Below are 12,484 nucleotides of genomic sequence, written 5' to 3'. Positions count from 1 at the left end.
TTTAATATTGCAAACATAACAGACAAGAATCTAGCTAGACATCTGACTTAATTATGTCACACTACAGGACGGGCTGTCACACCACAGGACTCTTTCACCTTTGCAGCCATTTTGAGTCATTACTATACAAGACTGACCTTGGGCATTTCAGTAACTGAATAAATTCATTGTTTTAGACCTGAATATGAATCTTTTTTTTATTATTATTTTCTTTTTTCTCGAACTAGATCAGTCACACCATAGGACTATCAAAAATGGACCCGTTCATGGTCTGAGAGAAATTATGAAATTGATCAAATTAATAAGAGATTAACCCTCACCTTTTAACCTCATTAGCACACCCAAACATCTGGGGGAATTCCCAAGGGGGTAATCCATCAGGCGGAAGTTGAAGCTGCCTCCGGGGGCCGCCATTGTAGCTGGCTATCACCTGCTGTTAGCATCCCATTGACTCCCATTCATTTTGGCGTCACTTTGACAGCGAATAACTTTACATCTGAGGCGTCCAAAGACTTCATTTGTCCATTATTTATTTCTAAAGAAACACGACAATGTATAAAAGGCTCCATTACTTTGTATCTTACGTTATGGCCCCGTAGAAGCCATTCTTGTAAAAATAGGCTAAAAATTGCGTCATAACCACGCGACTTCATGTCGCACAATAGAGACATTACCGTATAGACAGGAGGAGAAGGTCGCACAGTCTCGCAGGCGTACTGACGTTAAATTTTAAATAAATAAATATTAAGCAAAATGACAAAATAATTAATCAGAATACTTACCAAAAGTTGCTGCAGGTCGCGCTTCACCGTCTCTGTGCACGATTAACGTTGGGTGACTGTCTATGGGTGATTCAGATTTGTCTTGGCACAGCTACTAGAAGATTTACAACTGTCAGTCAGGTTGCTCACGTGACATCTACGTCATCAAGCTCAGTTTTAGCCTGCGCAGAACGCTTGGCTATCAGGAAGTGAGTGCCCATGTTCGGCTTCAACTCTCTCCGTTGAAATCAACGAGGTCGCTGTGTCCATTTCTTTTACTGTCTATGGGAATTCCTGGTAGGGGGCTTGAGCTTGACTAAAGGATGACTATGGCTGTCCATGTAACTACCCGTACAAAAATCTAATATCCTATGTCACACTGCAGGACAGCATTTGTGTTTCAAAACTAAATGTACTGTAGCCTAAATATTATTTTAGTACTTTTTAGCATTTTGAAAACTTAAGTTAATTAACTATTTTGGCCGTTTTTGAGTACCTTTTTTTATTTTTTTTATTTTGCGACATAAACAAATGTTTACCATACCAATGTTTGGCATAATTTTCACCTAAAAATCACCTATGTGACCAGGGGCCTCATTTATAAACGTTGCGTACGCACAAAAGAAGGCGTACGCCGCTCTCTACGCAATAATTGGTATTTATAAAAAGCAAACTTGACGGTAAAATGTGCGGTCCTTCACGCAAGCTCTGACCCAGGCGTACGCACAAAAACGGGTGAAATGAGAAATGGCGACACCGTCGGCAGATGGAAGAAACACGTGAAAGTGTGTGAAACTGTAAACCGTTGTGTAAAATAAATGGCAATACTGCCTCTCATAAATAAAACGAAGCTTCACAAAGCAAGTCTTACAATCAACAGCCTACACGAACACCCGTTTAATCGATCTGCAACAGAAATGCAAATTAACACATAGGGCCTATTTGCAAAAAGAAAAGTGAAATATGTTCTGCAATAATAATGGCATGTTATACAATTCATCCTCATAAATAAGATGGTAAACAGAACGAAATAATGAACAAAACTGATATTCTCGCCAATGTGTCCGTCTGGCGGAGCAGATATAGATGCAATTAGATAGTCAGTCAGATAGATAGATAGATAATTAGGGAGATAGATAGATAGATTGATAGATTATTTGTCCACTGGGGAAAGTTGTTTTAGTAAAAATGTCTTCATCAGCTACGGAATCATGGTATTCATGCATTAGTTTGTTTTATTTTAGATAAAATAACGTATGACATATGTCTCAAACATTCAGAAAACTGCTAGAAATTACATTTGCGCTGAACTATTTCCCATTTCCAAGTAGATTATAACCGCAATTTTAATCTATTAAAATTAAATGGATGCAATTAAATGGATGGAAATAAAATGCCCCATCACAATCCGTAGTGACGCACAATGGCTGATCTTGCGCTCTTAGAAGATGTGGAAAATGGAAGGATTCGGAGTGAACGCATCTTCAGACAGCAAGAAGACTTGCTGGCAAATGAGGCAAATGTCCGACCATTTCTTTTTTATTTCGGCCACAGTCCGATGTTGTGAGGCTACAGCATTTACGGCGTCTGCAACCATTTGCCATTCAAGTGCCTTTTTGACATTAGTAATGCCCACACTGTGCCCTCCAAACAACATTTTTCTCCTCTTTTCCAGTTCGCCAACGATAACTTCTAATTCACATTGAGTGAAGTTACGTTTTTTTGATTTCCTCTCTGTGTTCACCATGCTTTCGCAATCGATGAATATTAACTTGTGGGCGTTTCACGGACTATTTATGGGCAACTATGGGCGTGACATGAAGCCGTAAAAGCTGCGCTATATTTAGAATTGGTTGTGATTTATTAAGGGGAAAATGCGTAGGATGTGCGTGCGCACGGTTTTATAAATCCGAATATTTCTGTGCGTACGCACGTTTTATGTTTCATTCGTACGCCACTTCTGACGCAAATCCTACGCAAAGTTTTATAAACGAGGCCCCTGATAATTAGTTTTTCACTTGGATGTAGGCTACCTACTGTATCAACATACTGGACCCAAAATCACACACAACAAAACAAAAAATCCAAATAGAAAAATTATAGCTTTTCTACTACAAAAAACACAAACATGCTCAATGAAGCATTTCAAAAGGTTTAAAATGTAAACACAAGTTGTAAATGTCAACATACAGGTACAATTCATATATAATCAAGCTATACAAAAAAAAAATCTGGTTTACAAAAAAAGCGGGTGTAGCCATAGGCTTTTTTTTTTTAGCTTTGCCACTTTAAAAAAAAATGTGTGCACACAATTATACAGAGAGCTATATTTAAGACTATACAGCAAAAAGCATGTGTGGCAATAGGCGTTTTTTTTTTCTTTTTTGCTTAGAAACTCTACAAAACACTTCATGTACAATTACACAGATAGCTACATTACAGGGCTTTAATTCCTTGAGTAAGAGAGGTTCCTTTATAGAGCAAATATACCATACAAAAGGTAAAATGAACACAAAATCAAACTACACTATTTACAACAAATATCAGGTGTGTTTTCTATTTTTTTTTTTTTTTATCTGTGCCACTCCTCAAAACAGTTTATCTAAATCTACTCCTAAACTACTCATAAACTACCTAAACTATCTACACTACTACTAAACTACTCTCAAAATCTACTCAAACTCTTCCAAAAACTAGCAATAATATATCTCTCTATATAACGTATATGTCTCTTTTCACTACTCTGTAAATCTCCTGCCTTTCAATTTCGCTTCTTTGCTCAGTTGGCTCCTCCTCCATTCCCTAAAATGTGCAGCCTGAAGAGCAGAGTCAGCAGATTCACACAGTTTTCTCTGTTTTGTTTTATGACAAAAACCAACAAAGTTATTAGAATAAATGCAACGCCTGTCGCATGACTCGCATCCCGTCTTGCGTTCTTTTACGAACGCGTCAATATTTTTTTATATAAAGTTTAAATGATCATATCTCCGTTTTTCCTTGGTCTATCAACACAAAAAGTAAAATAGAATTTCAAGCCAGCACTTTCGACAGAAGTGGACGGCAGTGCTCAACGTGACTTCATCGGCGACCCCGAAGAGTTAAAGGGATAGTTCACCCAAAAATGAAAATTCTGTCAGTATTCACTCACCCTCATGTTGTTCAACCCCGTAAGACCTTTGTTCATCTTCGGAACACAAATTAAGATATTTTTTATTAAATCTGAGAGCTGGATCACTCCTCCATAGGCTTCTAAAGGATTGACACTTGCCAGCCCCGAAAAAAGTTATTAAATACATCGTTAAAATAGTCCAAGTGACTACAGTGGCTCAATCTTAAGTTTATCAAACGACGAGAACACTTTTTGTGCGCAAACACAAACAAAAATAACGACTTTATTTTCAACTATTGATTTCCTTTTCTGTGGGCCTTGAGAAGGAAATGAATAGTTGAAATATAGTCGTTATTTTTGTGTGTTTTTTTGCGCACAAAAAGTACTCTCGTCATTTGCTAAACTTAAAGGATTAGTTCACCTCAAAATGAAGATTTCCTAATAATTTACTCACCCCAATGCCATCCAAGATATCCATGTCTTTTTCTTTTCAACATTTCTGGATTTTTCTTCGAATAATGGACTTCAATGACAACCAGTGTTTTGAAGTCCAAATCAATGCAGTTTCAAGGTCTTTGAAGTGGTTCAACGGACTGTGCACAATCACAGCTGAGGTGGAGGGTCTAATTTCGCAAAACGATAGGCCATTTAAAAAAAATATATATATATATTCTTTTTAACTACAATTGTTCGGATTGAGCTGATCTGCAACGCGATGGGAACTATGTCATCACGTTGAAAGGTCAGGCTCGATGTCGCCAGCGTCGGCGGAAGTACCGCCCTACTGTTTACAAAGCGACCAATACAATTTGAACTATTCTCCTTCGCACGGTCGAGTGGGGCGGTACTTCCGCCGACGACATCGACAGAATACTGACAGAATTTTCATTTTTGGGTGAACTATCCCTTTAAGTAATATATAATAATGCCAAGGCATTTATTAGCTGCTCCAAACATATCTGCTTTATTTTACTAATATTTACATTTGATGGGTCATCAATGTTACAGTCACACCACAGGACAGTTTGCTATTCACCTTGAAATATAAACAACACCAAATACATTTTACGTCCCAAAATCATAATATTGAAATAAAATGATGTTCTATGCCCCACTGGCATGTTGTTTTAGTTGAGAAATGCAGTTCAGTAAACACTTAGACTTAATTACAGAAAAAACATGCGTCACGTCATCTGCCCAAAAAAAGATTAATCCGTTCTTGTTCATTTTCATATATCATGTTTTTTTTTACTTGTAACTTGTAACAAACCGTTGTAACGAGATTCAGTTGTTATGGGAAGGAGGAGGCGGGAACCGGTGAACAGACAACACTGTAATAATAAAAATAAAACAAATACAAAAACAAATGTATTAGCCAGCAGCCCCTCACGGACGACTGCTGGCCACACAAAATAGAAACAAAACACAACATAAAATCAGGCCTGTTCCGCTCTCGATTATAAGCGTCGTCGCTCCTCCTTTTATGCTTCCGCTCCTCCGTGAGAGATGTGAGACCGGAGCGTTATGCCCCATACCCCACATACCCCCCCTGTCGATCCCTGGGGGGTATGGACCGACGAGGCGAGGGAAACGGAGATGGAAGCATGAGCAATAAAAATACCAGTAAAAATCCACGGTTCTCTGTACCAATTTTGGTACCAAAGCTTAATTTAAATTAAATTTATATTAAAGTGTATCACGGTTACAAGGATGGAAACTGTACATGTATTAAAAACACTTTACAATAAGATTAGATAAAATGACCTAACAATAAACAATAGCCTAGTTTATAATGTATAATATAGTGTAGCAATTATTCTCCTTGGGGTTAATTTAAAAATGTAATAATACATTTTTAAAATCAAAACTTGTATGTTAACATTATTTAAAGCAAGTGAACAAACATGAACAATCAAGTGTTTTATTACATTCACAAACATTAATTAATGTTGTAAAATATTGTTCACTCAATGTGTTGATGTTAGATAACGCCTTAAGCAATGTTAATGAATGGTATCTTATTGTAGTGTTACCAAACTATAGGCTACAGGAGATAAAACGTGTTTTATTTGACTTGACTACTTTTATTTAATCCAAAACTGCTTTCATATTTAATTTTAAAACGGCTTTTTAAACCTGATAAGAGTTATCCAGGCAAGTATAAGCCTAGAACTGCTTTTCTGACGGACTGATATTAATGACATAAATAGGGATTCACCGATACTGATACCAGTAAGTTACTCCGGTGTCGATCCGGTACTGTGCTCATGTACTCATGTAAGTGGTATGGCCATTGATTGGCGCACCTGATACCACTTTAGAGGCCATTCACATATTGCGTTCTTTGTTTGTGCGTGCAAATTCTGTCCACAAAGTGCTTGCTCTTCTGCGGCGTCTGTCGTTGCTATGCAACCATGAACAGAGGCGTGCCTGGAAAAACAAGTGCCCTTTATGGCAACGTGACATTAGCCTAATCCAAAATATTTCCATATGTGGCTCCTTCCTCCTTTCGTGTCAACAAGTGGATTCAGAGCGACCGCACTAGCAGCGCCACCGTTCGCCATGTCTCAAGAGTGTTTTCATGAAGAGGACACAACTGTGCACCTTTCGGACAGAGCATCAAGAACCGGATTAACCCGGTACTTCGGTACTACCGGTACTTAAGAAAAGCTGGCATGTAATGGCGCTTTTCCATTACCAGTACCAGCTCAACTAGACTCGACTCGCCTCGCCTCGACTCGGCTCGCTTTTCATCTCCGTTTTCCATTTACAGATAATAACTCCACAATAGTACCTGGTCGTCATAGCGACGCCACAGTAACTACGCGACACACACCCGCTACCCACACACACACAGGACAATGGAGAAAATCGAGTGTATGCTATTTTTGATCCTCGGGATGTGCCTGTTTCTCACAGCAAGAAGACAAACGTTGTTTCAGGAGAGGCTGAGGGCAGCAAAACGAAAAACTGCTGAAAAAAACAGCTCCGTCTGGCGTGTGCAATCATGATGACGCAGTGAAAAGTGACAATTCTCTCTGACCAATCAGCAGTCTGCAGTGTTTTCACATCACATTTTAGTATAGCCTCAGCTCGCTCTGAACCTCGCCGGAGGTGATCCGAAAAAAATTACCCGAAAGCAGGTACAGGTACAACTTTTACACAGAGTTGAAAACCAAACAAAGTCGAGTCGAGTCGAGTCGAGTCGAGCTGTGCCCGGTTGCATAAAGCACCTTAAGTGTAATTTTCCCTTAAGTTCGCCCTTATGTTTCCCTTAAACTTAAGGGTGTTGCAGAAAATGCCCTTATATGGTACTTAAGGGTTTCTTTAAGTGAAACGTCATAAACACTTAGAATTTCCCTTAAATGCTGTTTTTTCACTTAAGGAATCCCTTAAAAACCGTTAAGTGTTGCATAAAGCCCCTTAACTGTCATTTTCCTAAGTACAGTTTAAGGTTAGGAAAACTTTACCTTAAGAGTAACGCGGACAAAAAAAAGACGACATGGCTGAATTTATGGAACCAATTGAAGATAATTATGTGCCAAGAAGAATTTTTAGGGATAGGGAGAACCCTTTGGATCATCTTAGCGATGAAAAACTGCTTCGAGAATATCGATTTAATCGCCGCGGAATCTATGAAATTGCTGACAAACTGGAAGGCGACCTTGGCCATGTTACCCAGCGCAACCACTCACTACCCTCTGTGCTGTGTCAGAGATGCCATCGTAAATGCATTCTTTAATTAGCAGGCCTAGTATGACCAATAGTTGTAGGCTAATATTTAAATATATATATATATATTAGCAGCAGTAGTAATATTATTAATAAAATGTATTATTAGCCTATTACAATAATTATTATTAATGTTAATGATACAATGTATATAGTAGGTTAGCAGTTGCAAGTTAATGTAATGATTTATAAATTATAATTTATAGGCTAGTGTTGTTTAGTATTAATATTTTATACATATATTAGCTATATTGTATTTTGCTATTATTATTGGAATTTTGTTAATATATTTGTCCTTGTAATTACATAAATAAATACAAAACTTTTCAGATATGTCATAAAATGTATTTATAATAATATATTTATTCGTCAAGTGATGTTATTGTTATTTTCCCTTCACTTTGTAGTTGCAACAGTTTGTTGTTAAGAATTATGTTGTAAAGGTCTTGATTTTCCTTCTCCTTTTTAATTTTTTCGATCTCCAATTGCAGCTTTGTTTTTTGTAGCTGTAGGACGTCTCTCTGCAGTTCCAGCACTTCTTCTCTTGTAGAGGCTGGAGAGGGTAGTTGCGTCTTTCTGCAATTCACAAGTGTTTTGGAGGAATTATGAAATATAATATAATAAATAATATTGGGGCTGTTCTAAGTCAAATTAACAAAACTAAAATAATTGTTAACTAATAAATAACTCACTTTGTTGCCTGGTTTGGCGTACTGCTGGCGCTCTGTCGGTGTTGCTTTGATTGCTGGAAAGGTCTAACGCGTGAAACAAAGAAATACCAATCAAAATTTATATTTATATACAAAAAAAATTATTTTATTACGCCTGTCGTGATTTTCATATCGTTTATCCCCATAGAGATACATTTTATTTAATTTAAGACAATAATGTTCTCTCACTCCGTGTTACATTCCTCTGGTTGAGTCACTTCACTCTCTAAGCCGCCAGGGATGCCAGCCAGGACAGGTGAGTCCGCCCCAAGGATGTCTTGGACCAGTTTAGTTGTCTCTGATAATTCTGTTGGCGGTGGTCCTCCACCTACAGTTTTGTTATCGTTAGCTCTCGGTGCGTGCGAAGAAAATAGAGAAAAAACTAAGAGCGTTTTTTTTCTTACCAGTTTTGTTGGACTCCCTCTTATGAATGCTTATTTCTTTTTTTGCCCCCACAGAGATGTTTGCATATTTTTTAATTACCTCTGAAACCGTCCTCTTTACTCCTAAGTTCCGTGCATTAATTTTCTCGGTTATTTCCTCCCACTGTTTATTTTTTTTGCCAGCAGTTATGACGGGATTAAATTTGCTTCTTAAAATTCCTTTTCTTTTCCCATATTCATCTAGAAGAATACACTTCTCATCCTCAGTCCAGTTTGGCTTTCTTTTTTTGTTTTCCTTATCCATTTCTTTAGGCTATTCGTTGTTTTAAAGCTCCTAGGTTAATGTGTATAGGAGCGTATCTATGGCAACGATAGATTTTTATAACGGCAAACCTGGATCGCTGCCGTGAAACACTTAACGGTTTCCCTTACCTAAGAGAACTCATTAAGGGATTATATGCAACACCCTTAAATCATTCCCTTAGTTAAGGGGAAATCACGCCTTAAGTCCCACACTTAAGGGAAAAACTTAAGGTGCTTTATGCAACCGGGCACTGGTACTGTGTAGTGGAAAAGCGCCATTATCTAGAAATAAATACTTCATTTTAATATATCACACGGAAATAGATTTTATTAGAGTTATCTCTAAATGTAATTTTTAATGTGTGTTTGCAATATTTGGCAGGACATATGCTGAAAACACCTCTGTTTTCTAAATAATCTTTGACAAATTATGTAAAAATTGTTAAAAACCACATTATTACAGTAAACTATATTATTAAATTGTATTCCACATTAATTTTCCTATATATAATTATATTTTTATGAAAAATACTGGTTACGCCAATTGACAAAAATCAGTTACACCACCTGACCATGTTGCTTCTAGAGTCAAAGGCCATTGTTTGTTGAAGAAGTTGTGACTGAAAATCAAGCATGAAAGTCAACAAGTTCAGCAGAAGTGGTTTTATTTTTGTCAATGCTGGAAAAAAAATAATACTGAAAAGAGCTAATGAGGTTCATTCTTGTGTTCTGCAACACGTTTGAGCTTCAGCAAGAACTAACGGTGTTCATTCTCGTGTTACGCAGCACGTTTGATCTTCAGCAAGAACTAATGAGGTTCATTCTCGTGTTCTGCAGCACGTTGAAACTTCCGGAAGAACCAATGAAGTTCATTCTTGTGTTACATAGCATGTTTGAGCTTCTTGAGAAACAATGAGGTTCATTCTCGTGTTACGCAGCACATTTGAGCTTCAGCAAGAACCAATGAGGTTCATTCTCGTGTTACGCTGCACGTTTGAGCTTCAGCAAGAACCAATGAGGTTCATTCTCGTGTTACGCAGCACATTTGAGCTTCAGCAAGAACCAATGAGGTTCATTCTCGTGTTACGCTGCACGTTTGAGCTTCTCAAGAACCAATGAGGATCATTCTCATGTTACGCAGCACATTTGAGCTTCAGCAAGAACCAATGAGGTTCATTCTTGTGTTACGCAGCACGTTTGAGCTTCCGCAGCACGTTTGAGTTTCCGCAAGAACCAATGAGGTTCATTCTTGTTACGCAGCACGTTTGAGCTTGAGATTGAGTCCTTTCAAGTGAAGGAGGTGGTGGTGGGCATAGATAGATAGATAGACAGACAGACAACTTATTATTGATAGGCAGAGGTGGAAAGTAACGAATTACATTTACTCGCGTTACGTAATTGAGTAGTTTTTTTGTGTACTTCTACTTTTTAAAGTAGTTTTTAAAATCTGTACTTTTACTTTTACTTAAGTACGTTTTCTTTGAAGTATTGTACTTCGCTACATTTGAAATCATATCCGTTACTGAGTAAAAAATAATAATACAAGGGGGGGAAAAAAAATCACACACTCCGGAAACTACTGAATTGATTGAAGGGCGGGAGAACAAACGCGCAAAAAAGGTGACGCCCAGCTGAATCGGAAAGCTAAGCGCCAAGCGAATTATGGCCAGTATGAAAAGTAGAAAAAAAGCGTGGTTGTCCTCGAGGATAGATATCCCATTTGCAAAAAATGTGGACGCAAAGTGGCTGCAAAAAGAGATATAGGACCCCATCCCTCCTGCAGATAAAGGTATGTCCCGATTTACGTGATGCAAAGGGAATCCCGGAATCCAGTCATGAAAATGGAATTCACTTAATGCAGATGTCACGTAAAACATGTAAAATAATGGATGGATGAATACATGGAAAGTAGAACTGTGCAATAAATCCAATCGCGACATGGTCTGTGAATATTTAAGCTAAGCACAAAAATACTGCAAGTAAATATATAACCCTATTGTTCTGCTGAGCTGCGTTTGTCTACTCAAGTACTCGTGACGTTCATGGTGTTTTCAGCGTCTCACAAATAATTTGAGGATATGAATACATGAACATTTCCAGAGCTGCTCTGAGAGAACGCCTAATGAGCATTTTCATAATTTTATTTGAGAAAATCCATTGTCAAATACACTTTTAACAGGTCTTCACAACCCGTCAAAATAAAAGTTCGGTTTTACTAGGAGAAATTATGACAGAAATATATTACTATTGTAGGCATACAGTAGAACGTAGCCTACTTCTCAAAATAATAATAATAACAACAATAATAATACATTTTATTTGAACATTATTTAAAGGAATATTTTTTTTGTCCATGGTTTAATTTAGTAAATCTGTTTTTGCAGCGCTTCCCCAAAAAATAAAAGGACAAAAGTTTAAATTTACAATTGATTACCACCATTTTTGATAATATATTTGGATTAAATCATAAAAAGTAGGGGTGTAACGATACACAAAACTGACGGTTCGGATTTCCCACGGTTTTGACGTCTCGGTTCGTTCGGTTTAGAAAGCTAAAAAAAATAAAATAAACAGTGGTTTAATGAAAAAATGGTGTCTTTGTCTTTAAATTAATTCAATTACAATTAAACGTTTTGCAAGGATTAAAAATCTGCTAATGCTGTATAGGGAGCCGCACATTACTATAACATTAAAGGTTAACAACAGCCTAAATTTAGATGCTATTTATTTTTTAGATATAATAATCAACACCCAACACATTGTATGAAAACATGTAAACTGAACATAAGGCAGTTTTTGCATTAACTTTACTCTAATTTGTTATTGAAATATAATAATTTACACAATTGCTGTCATTTTCATTAAAGATATTTTAAACGTACTTTAAATAGTCAAGATATAATTAACAGGTTAAGTAAAATATAATATATAGGATAATATTGTGCATTTATTTAGTGCAAGAGTTAATTTCTCTAGGAACCAACAAGTTGTGGACACTTAATCACTAGCCTGCTGAGGTAAATATAATGCTAGTAACAAGCTATGCAGTTTTATTGACGTCTTTGCGCTGATGAAACACTGATTGAGCGATTACACAAGTTATGATGCCTTTCAGTAAGTATACTGTATTTTTCAACATACCTCCAGGTGTCCATTCATGTTTATTCTGTAACTGAGGAAGAGATGATCGCGTTTACTCGCGTTTACTCGCGTTTACTCCGCGCTGCCGCTACTGTTACAATCCGTGGTGACAGATAGTTTTAAACTGTGGGTACAGATTGTCAATTTACATCCAAGTGGACAGATTGGTAAACTGTGCCTAGTTTTGTAAAACTGTGCACACGGTAGTTTATTTTTCTTCTGTAATGAAGCTTGGCTGTCCATCTAGTGAAAAATGTTGGTACTGCGGCCAAATAAAATCTTACTGAAAGCTCATTTTTTGAGATATCAACCTAAAATTTGGAACACAACTTCTTCAGGTTTTTG

The 12,484-nt window shown here is 37.1% G+C and overlaps 1 long non-coding RNA gene across 1 annotated transcript; it reads right to left on the bottom strand.

Moving 5' to 3' along the window:
- Nucleotides 1-7,925: 7,925 nt before the first annotated feature.
- On the bottom strand, nucleotides 7,926-9,249 carry LOC143744244 (uncharacterized). The gene is made up of 3 exons (XR_013205820.1): nucleotides 8,502-9,249; nucleotides 8,295-8,357; nucleotides 7,926-8,178 (listed from the first exon to the last, which is right to left on the bottom strand). It is a non-coding gene; the product is annotated as an uncharacterized LOC143744244 (long non-coding RNA).
- Between the last annotated feature and the right edge of the window lie 3,235 nt (nucleotides 9,250-12,484).

The sequence above is a fragment of the Siphateles boraxobius genome, unplaced genomic scaffold, assembly GCF_051911475.1.
Source record: "Siphateles boraxobius isolate OS27281-9 unplaced genomic scaffold, OSU_SipBor_1 2, whole genome shotgun sequence".
Classification (NCBI taxonomy): Eukaryota; Metazoa; Chordata; class Actinopteri; order Cypriniformes; family Leuciscidae; genus Siphateles; species Siphateles boraxobius.
Note: the sequence above shows the minus strand (reverse complement) of the source record. Positions and strands in the feature narration are given on the sequence as shown.